We start from the raw sequence: 10,411 nt of genomic DNA on the forward strand, positions 1-10,411 counted from the left end.
TTGTGTGCAGGGGCCACTATGGGGGATAATACTGTGTGCAGGGGCCACTATGGGACATAATACTGTATGCAGGGGCCACTATGGGGGATAATACTGTGTGCAGGGGCCACTATGGGACATAATACTGTGTGGAGGGGCCACTATGGGGCATAATACTGTGTGCAGGGGCCACTATGGGACATAATACTGTGTGGAGGGGCCACTATGGGGTATAATACTGTGTGCAGGGGCCACTATGGGACATAATACTGTGTGCAGGGGCCACTATGGGGTATAATACTGTGTGCAGGAGCCACTATGGGGGATAACACTGTGTGCAGGGGCCACTATGGGGCATAAAACTGTGTGCAGGGGCCACTATGGGGCATAATACTGTGTGCAGGGGCCACTATGGGACATAATACTTTGTGCAGGGGCCACTATGGGACATAATACTGTGTGCAGGGGCCACTATGGGACATAATACTGTGTGCAGGGGCCACTATGGGGCATAATACTGTGTGCAGGGGCCACTATGGGGCATAATACTGTGTGCAGGGGCCACTATGGGACATAATACTGTGTGCAGGGGCCACTATGGGGGATAATACTGTGTGCAGGGGCCACTATGGGGGATAATACTGTGTGCAGGGGCCACTATGGGACATAATACTTTGTGCAGGGGCCACTATGGGGGATAATACTGTGTATAGGGGCCACTATGGGGCATAATACTGTGTGCAGGGGCCACTATGGGGGATAATACTGTGTGCAGGGGCCACTATGGGGCATAATACTTTGTGCAGGGGCCACTATGGGACATAATACTGTGTGCAGGGGCCACTATGGGACATAATACTGTGTGCATGGGCCACTATGGGACATAATATTGTGTGGAGGGGCCACTATGGGACATAATACTGTATGCAGGGGCCACTATGGGTTATAATACTGTGTGCAGGGGCCACTATGGGACATAATACTGTGTGGAGGGGCCACTATGGGGTATAATACTGTGTGCAGGGGCCACTATGGGGCATAATACTGTGTGCAGGGGCCACTATGGGACATAATACTGTGTGGAGGGGCCACTATGGGGTATAATACTTTGTGCGGGGGCCACTATGGGACATAATACTGTGTGCAGGGGCCACTATGGGACATAATACTGTGTGCAGGGGCCACTATGGGACATAATACTGTGTGCAGGGGCCACTATGGGGTATAATACTGTGTGCAGGGGCCACTATGGGACATAATACTGTGTACTAGGGCCACTATGGGACATAATACTGTGTGCAGGGGCCACTATGGGGCATAATACTGTCTGCAGGGGCCACTATGGGACATAATACTGTGTGCAGGGGCCACTATGGGGGATAATACTGTGTGCAGGGGCCACTATGGAGCATAATACTGTGTGCAGGGGCTACTATGGAGGATAATACTGTGTGTAGGGGCCACTATGGGACATAATACTGTGTACTGGGGCCACTATGGGGGATAATACTGTGTGCAGGGGCCACTATGGGACATAATACTGTGTGCAGGGGCCACTATGGGACATAATACTGTGTGCATGGGCCACTATGGGACATAATATTGTGTGGAGGGGCCACTATGGGACATAATACTGTATGCAGGGGCCACTATGGGGGATAATACTGTGTGCAGGGGCCACTATGGGGGATAATACTGTGTGCAGGGGCCACTATGGGACATAATACTGTGTGGAGGGGCCACTATGGGGGATAATACTGTGTGCAGGGGCCACTATGGGGGATAATACTGTGTGCAGGGGCCACTATGGGGCATAATACTGTGTGCAGGGGCCACTATGGGACATAATACTGTGTGGAGGGGCCACTATGGGGTATAATACTGTGTGCAGGGGCCACTATGGGGCATAATACTGTGTGCAGGGGCCACTATGGGACATAATACTGTGTGGAGGGGCCACTATGGGGTATAATACTTTGTGCAGGGGCCACTATGGGACATAATACTGTGTGCATGGGCCACTATGGGACATAATACTGTGTGCAGGGGCCACTATGGGACATAATACTGTGTGCAGGGGCCACTATGGGGTATAATACTGTGTGCAGGAGCCACTATGGGGGATAACACTGTGTGCAGGGGCCACTATGGGACATAATACTGTGTACTAGGGCCACTATGGGACATAATACTGTGTGCAGGGGCCACTATGTGGCATAATACTGTGTGCAGGGGCCACTATGGGGGATAATACTGTGTGCAGGGGCCACTATGGAGCATAATACTGTGTGCAGGGGCTACTATGGAGGATAATACTGTGTGTAGGGGCCACTATGGGACATAATACTGTGTACTGGGGCCACTATGGGGGATAATACTGTGTGCAGGGGCCACTATGGGGCATAATACTGTGTGCAGGGGCCACTATGGGATATAATACTGTGTACAGGGGCCACTATGGGGGATAATACTGTGTGCAGGGGCCACTATGGGACATAATACTGTGTGTAGGGGCCACTATTGGATATAATACTGTGTGCAGGGGCCACTATGGGGGATAATGCTGTGTGCAGGGGCTACTATTGGGCATAATACTGCGTGCAGGGGCCAGTAAGGGACATAATACTGTGTACTAGGGCCACTATGGGGCATAATACTGTGTGCAGGGGCCACTATGGGGGATAATACTGTGTGCAGGGGCCACTATGGGGGATAATACTGTGTGCAGGGGCCACTATGGGGTATAATACTGTGTGCAGGGGCCACTAAGGGGGATAATACTGTGTGCAGGGGCCACTATGGGACATAATACTGTGTGCAGGGGCCACTATGGGACATAATACTGTGTGCAGGGGCCACTATGGGACATAATACTGTGTGCAGGGGCCACTATGGGGGATAATACTGTGTGCAGGGGCCACTATGGGACATAATACTGTGTGCAGGGGCCACTATGGGAAATAACACTGTGTGCAGGGGCCACTATGGGAAATAATACTGTGTGCAGGGGCCACTATGGGACATAATACTGTGTACTGGGGCCACTATGGGGGATAATACTGTGTGCAGGGGCCACTATGGGACATAATACTGTATGCAGGGGCCACTATGGGGGATAATACTGTGTGCAGGGGCCACTATGGGGCATAATACTGTGTGCAGGGGCCACTATGGGGCATAATACTGTGTGCAGGGGCCACTATGGGATATAATACTGTGTGCAGGGGCCACTATGGGGCATAATACTGTGTGCAGGGGCCACTATGGGGCATAATACTGTGTGCAGGGGTCACTATGGGACATAATACTGTGTGCAGGGGTCACTATGGGACATAATACTGTGTGCAGGGGCCACTATGGGGCATAATACTGTGTGCAGGGGCCACTATGGGGCATAATACTGTGTGCAGGGGTCACTATGTGGCATAATACTGTGTGCAGGGGCCACTGTGTGGCATAATACTGTGTGCAGGGGCCACTATGGGGCATAATACTGTGTGCAGGGGTCACTATGTGGCATAATACTGTGTGCAGGGGCCACTATGTGGCATAATACTGTGTGCAGGGGCCACTATGGGGCATAATACTGTGTGCAGGGGCCACTATGGGGCATAATACTGTGTGCAGGGGTCACTATGTGGCATAATACTGTGTGCAGGGGCCACTATGTGGCATAATACTGTGTGCAGGGGCCACTATGGGGCATAATACTGTGTGCAGGGGCCACTATGGGGCATAATACTGTGTGCAGGGGTCACTATGTGGCATAATACTGTGTGCAGGGGCCACTATGTGGCATAATACTGTGTGCAGGGGCCACTATGGGGCATAATACTGTGTGCAGGGGTCACTATGTGGCATTATAGTGTGTGCAGAAATGCGGGGGGGGGGGGGAGTTGGTCGAGATCAAAAGTTGACCACGGGGCCCCGCCATTCCTAGTTACACCACTATTCCCTCCAGCCACCATAGTGTTGTGTGCCTCAGTGTAAAGTATCAAATGCAAAACAGAACCCCTCATACTCACCCCACCATATTCCCCTGCTGTCCTCTCCTGTCTTTGCTCTCATCACATCGCACCTACAGCTCAGGACACTGGGAGCAGAGACAAAGGCCGAATGGTGAAGCAAAGTGCGGAAAGTAATGTTTTTTTTTTTTCAGTAAGACGCCCAGTAAGCCGATCACCGGACTATTCACGGCTTGGTTTTAGTAACAAAAATAGGTTCACAGGTTCCCTTTAAAGGGGAAGTATCCAATGCTTTATATTAAACATATTAAGAACTTTTGAATTTCTTTTTTCAAATTGTTTCACCTATATACGTATTATATTCTGTAATATACACTCTGGCCACTAAACCTAATAATACACAGACATCTGCCACTTCTGTAGGTTTTCTTTGTAGCAGTTACCTCGATGACATTACAGGATAACAATAGAAGTTAACACCACTATAGATAACACCACCGCTCCATCATTACAGCAGCTTCTCTTATACTAGGCCATGTATCTGGGTGAGTCGGACAATCCAAACCATAAATCCTGCCGAGTTACACAACACAATGCGCAGCGCTAGAGTTACACGTAGTCACATTCAGTCAGACATATTTATTAGGATTAGTCATAGTCATAAACACCAGGTACACGAGTATTAACACTCTGACGACTGACTACAGTCTCCATAGACTATAATCTCCCCTCCCCCGATACCAGCAGAATTTAGTCATATGGAAATCATTTCTACGCAGGAGGTGCCGGCCTCAACATATATAGCACACAAACAATCATGTACACCTAGGTAGCTATATACAGATGCAGACCTATATATAGATGCATACACTTCATACAGGTAATCATATACATATAGATACATACTGTACATACAGATAAGCATACACTTATAGATATATACTGTGCATACAGTTACACATATACACATATTAGCAGGAGGACCCAGCGATTCGGCAGCTCTTAAGCTGTCCTGCTGCTGAACGCGTTCCTCACGCCATGCCTGTGATTGTCCCGGCACCTCAGCAGCTCGCTGGAACTCCATATAATGAGCGTGTTGTTGGCACTGATGATCCCCGTCAGCTCCACTTGAGGAGAACTCTGTGACTTCTGGTTTCCTTCATAGCTGTCATTTTAGAATTTTGCAACAAATTAGATTTTTTTTTTCCTGGCATGTTTAATAGTAGCACACTGCCAATTTGGATGAGAGGTGTTTTCCCATCCAGTGTGTCAGCACTGCCTGGAGCAGATCACATAATATGCAAATGTGTGTACACAAAATTGTCTGTATATTATACTCTTGTACTAACACATGGGGGAGGGTCTCAGTGCCCTCTTATAGGTTCCAGCCATGTGTAATTTATTTGGGGCAGAAAATACCCCGTATTGTGCCACTGTTGGGACTAAGGGAAACAGATTATCTACATAATCATCCAATACATTGTATTAATGTCATTCTCTTTATATTTCAATGATCTGCCTCATTACTTTCCACCCACATGACTAAACCTCCATATTTGGGATGTGTCTGACTATGACATCATAATCGGCTCTATATAAGTTAAAATACTTTCATTGCAGACCATTTGATCATATACGGATTTAGCCTCCTGATCTTTAGACACCTGGTCTCCTTCTGGACGCCATCCATACGTAAATCATTGAGCGTAGCGTGGTCCCCACCTGCACATACAAAGAGATGGAGATTAGGAGTGCACCATAAAATTGTGTTTCCATGTGGAAATTGATGGATTGTAGAGATAAGAGGCAGATGATACAATGTGGCGGTAATATATTGGAATCCTCCTGGCAACATAATAACATAGATTAGAGCAATGTCATGTGATTCTGTCTATAGGGTGAGGATATACTGTCAGAGCCTATAGCCCTATCACTTCCACTGCCAGGGGATCGAGGAGAAGAAAATACCATCTACATCTAGAGGACGACAAAACCAAGACCATCTTAGATATCGGAAATAAGAGAGCGCAGAAAACTATAGGTGAGTAGTTACTGGGAATCAATGGTATACAGTATAACCTATATGTAATAATCTGCTGTGTGTTGGACCTTAACTTGCCGAAACATTAAACGCTAGGAGCCAGGCCTTCACCAATGAAATCTTGAATGCCGTGTGTTGGACCTTCACCTATCAAATACTGAATCCCAACACTGACCTCTGTTAATGAAATATTGAGTGTTGGGATTTGGACCACCACCAGATCCCGAATACTAGGAGTTATATCTAAATGCTGGTGGTTGACCCCCTCAATGATCAAGTCTCGAATCCTGAGAGCTAGACCTTCATCCATGAAATAGTCAATGCTAGAAGCTAGACCTCCACCAATCATGTACTGAATCTTGGTAGTTGGTCTCTACCAATCTAGTCTTGTATACCAAGAGCCGGATCTTTACCAATCAAATCCTGAATTCTGGTAGTTGGTCCTCACTGATCTAGTCTTGAAGGAGAGAATTTGGACATCCACCAGTCTAATACTGAATGTCATAGGTTGGACCTCCACTAGTCTAATGCTGAATGTCAGAGCTTGGACCTCCACCAGTCTAATGCTGAATGTCAGAGCTTGGACCTCCACCAGTCTAATACTGAATGTCAGAGGTTGGACCTCTACCAGTCTAATGCTGAATGTCAGAGCTAGGACCTCCACCAGTCTAATACTGAATGTCAGAGCTTGGACCTCCACCAGTCTAATACTGAATGTCATAGGTTGGACCTCCACTAGTCTAATGCTGAATGTCAGAGCTTGGACCTCCACCAGTCTAATGCTGAATGTCAGAGCTTGGACCTCCACCAGTCTAATACTGAATGTCAGAGGTTGGACCTCCACCAGTCTAATGCTGAATGTCAGAGGTTGGACCTCCACCAGTCTAATACTGAATGTCAGAGGTTGGACCTCCACTAGTCTAATACCGAATGCCAGACGTTGGACCTCCACTAGTCTAATACCGAATGCCAGACGTTGGACCTCCACCAGTCTAATACTGAATGCCAGACGTTGGACCTCCAATACTCAAATATTGATGGCCTTCAAAACCAGAAGAAGCCTTGCTGCTGTTTGCTCTACCCATATTGTCAGACCCTTTGGCTGTTGTAATATTACATCACAGTCTTACTCAGCAGTAGACGTGGCCGTCCTAAGTTTAGCCCTCGTCTCTAGGATCGGTGTCTGTTTACCATTCCATCTTCTGAGGCACTTGAGCATCTGCTGGGCTGTTGCTACCACTTACAGCTCCGATAACCCGGCCCGTAGGATCGCTACGCTCTCTCAGTCACGCAATGATTTCTTTTCAAGCTTTTTTTCACGTAACAAGGGAGGACGCTGCCCCATGGTAACAACTCCCCGGACACATTACACTTCTAGTGTCGACTTAAATAGTCCCAGCGCACCTGCTCACGCTCCGGGCCTGACGTGTAACATCTCACTTGTGTTTGTGCTTTACCTTCTAATGATGCCCTGACATCTGCTTCCGCTTTCCGCTTATGAAGGCTTTACTATGAAGAGCTGACATATTTTTTATGTGTATGAGGCTACCTGAGACAACACAAACCTGCTACAAAGGGGAAACAATCAGCAATATGTTCAGTCTACACGTCTACTGAATATGGAAAAAATATACACCTACAAGCAGTATCGGCCAACAGAGGACCTGATTCTGAAGTTGTCTACTTCTAGGCTTTTCTCCACCACACCATGTCCACCATAGGTTCTTCTGCTGCTCCGTTGGGCAAACCTGACCTGACCAAGAAAAAAAAATCAGTGGGACATCTAGTTGTTTTCATTCCCTTAATGTACCAGGGCTGTTTTCCTATTTACATCTTGGGAGCAGATTTGCATATTTTTCCCATAATCCCCCAGTGGGTGAAAATGGCTTTGTAAGTCTCCATACGTCTGTGAAGGATAGTGTAATATTCCTTAGTGCCCCCCACATAGTATAATGCACCCTCAGTGGCCAATATAGTATAATATCCCTTAGTGCCCCCCACATAGTATAATGCACCCTTAGGGGCCAATATAGTATAATATCCCTTAGTGCCCCCCACATAGTATAATGCATCCTCAGTGACCAATATAGTATAATATCCCTTAGTGCCCCCCACATAGTATAATGCACCCTCAGTGACCAATATAGTATAATATACCTTAGTGCCCCCCACATAGTATAATGCACACTCAGTGGCTAATATAGTATAATGCTCCCTTAGTGCCCCCCACATAGTATAATGCACCCTCAGTGGCTAATATAGTATAATATCCCTTAGTGCCTCCCACATAGTATAATGCACCCTTAGGGGCCAATATAGTATAATATCCCTTAGTGCCCCCCACATAGTATAATGCACCCTTAGGGGCCAATATAGTATAATATCCCTTAGTACCCCCCACATAGTATAACGCACACTCAGTGACCAATATAGTATAATATCCCTTAGTGCCCCCCACATAGTATAATGCACCCTCAGTGACCAATATAGTATAATATACCTTAGTGCCCCCCACATAGTATAATGCACACTCAGTGACCAATACAGAATAATATCCTTTAGTGCCCCCCACATAGTATAATGCATCCTCATTGGCCAATATAGTATAATATCCCTTAGTGCCCCCACATAGTATAATGCACCCTCAGTGACCAATATAGTATAATATACCTTAGTGCCCCCCACATAGTATAATGCACACTCAGTGACCAATACAGAATAATATCCCTTAGTACCCCCCACATAGTACAATGCACCCTCAGTGGCCAATATAGTATAATATCCCTTAGTGCCCCCACATAGTACAATGCACCCTCAGTGGCCAATATAGTATAATGATCCCTTAGTGCCCCCCACATAGTATAATGCACCCTCAGTGACCAATATAGTATAATGATCCCTTAGTGCCCCCCACATAGTATAATGCACACTCAGTGACCAATATAGTATAATATACCTTAGTGCCCCCCACATAGTATGATGCACCCTTCGTGGCCAATATACTGTACTATAATGCTCCCTCAGTCTTCTCCACACAGTATAATGCCACCTTATGGCCCCTATATAGAGGTAGTACTATACATAAAGCCATTTTACACACCTAGCTTCATTCCTATGAAGTTGTCTAAAGGGTCTGGCTCTTGTGCTGCCTCAAGAGCTGCGCTCATCAAGCCATAAACGGTACTAGTCACTGCTTTAATGGTGAGCAGGAACCTGACAGCTTACCATGGTATCTGATATCTATCTGTGTCCTGCAGAAATATGGACCCACCACCCAGAATCAGGAGGGCTGATGGGACCCCCTGCTACCACAGGGACCCGGGCAGGTGCACCATATACTGTAGTAGAGACATGCACACCTTTACTGGTCATCTCCTCAAACATGTCGCTGACTACAACCCTGTTTAGTGCTGCAGGGACATGAACGTATCAGACATAGTACAAGTCACAGCTTACAGATCCCACCTACGATATCCCCTGACAGTGACGTCATCTTCTCACTTGTCACAATGTCTATCAATGCTGGCATCAATACAGTCTATCTTTAGAGTCTCAGTGTGTACAGATACATAGAGCGCCCGGGGCTCCTCCACATGGCCTGCTGACTATGTATGGCTCTGTGTATATCACTGTGTACGGGAGAGCACGGCTCTGTTTATAGGAGAATATCAGCAGCCATGTGTTTGCCTCTGATTATTTTAAGTTCACATTATAATACCGCAGAGTTTATGGAGGATGACAGGAAAAATAAACCCATAAATCAGTCAGTGGCAAAGGCGAAAACAGCTGTAGCTACAACACCAGGGACTCAGCAACAGCGCCCCTCGCAGGATCCTGAGCTCTGGTGCTAATAATACTAGGAATACAGCTTCAGTATACATCAGGGGTAGGGAACCTTTGGCTCTCCAGCTGCTGTGAAACTACAACTCCCAGCATGCTCCATTCACTTCCATGGGAGTTCCCAGAACAGCAGAGCCAGTATGCATGCTGGGAGTTGTAGTTTTGCAACAGCTGGAGAGCCGTACGTTCCCTACCCCTGGTCTACATGAAAGCAATAATTATATATGGGTAGTATTATAGTAGTAATATTATTGTATGTAAGTGCAGTATTATAGTAGTTATATTCTTGTACATAGGAGGTAGTATTATAGTAGTGATATTCTTGTACATAGGAGGTAGTATTATAGTAGTTATATTCTTGTACATAGGAGGCAGTATTATAGTAGTGATATTCTTGTACATAGGAGGTAGTATTAAAGTAGTTATATTCTTATACATAGGAGTAGTATTATAGTAGTTATATTCTTGTACATAGGAGTAGTATTATAGTAGTTATATTCTTGTACATAGGAGCAGTATTATAGTAGTTATATTCTTGTACATAGGGGGCAGTATTATAGTAGTTATATTTTTGTACATAGGAGTA

The sequence above is a fragment of the Leptodactylus fuscus genome, chromosome 1 (assembly GCF_031893055.1).
Source record: "Leptodactylus fuscus isolate aLepFus1 chromosome 1, aLepFus1.hap2, whole genome shotgun sequence".
NCBI lineage: Eukaryota > Metazoa > Chordata > Amphibia > Anura > Leptodactylidae > Leptodactylus > Leptodactylus fuscus.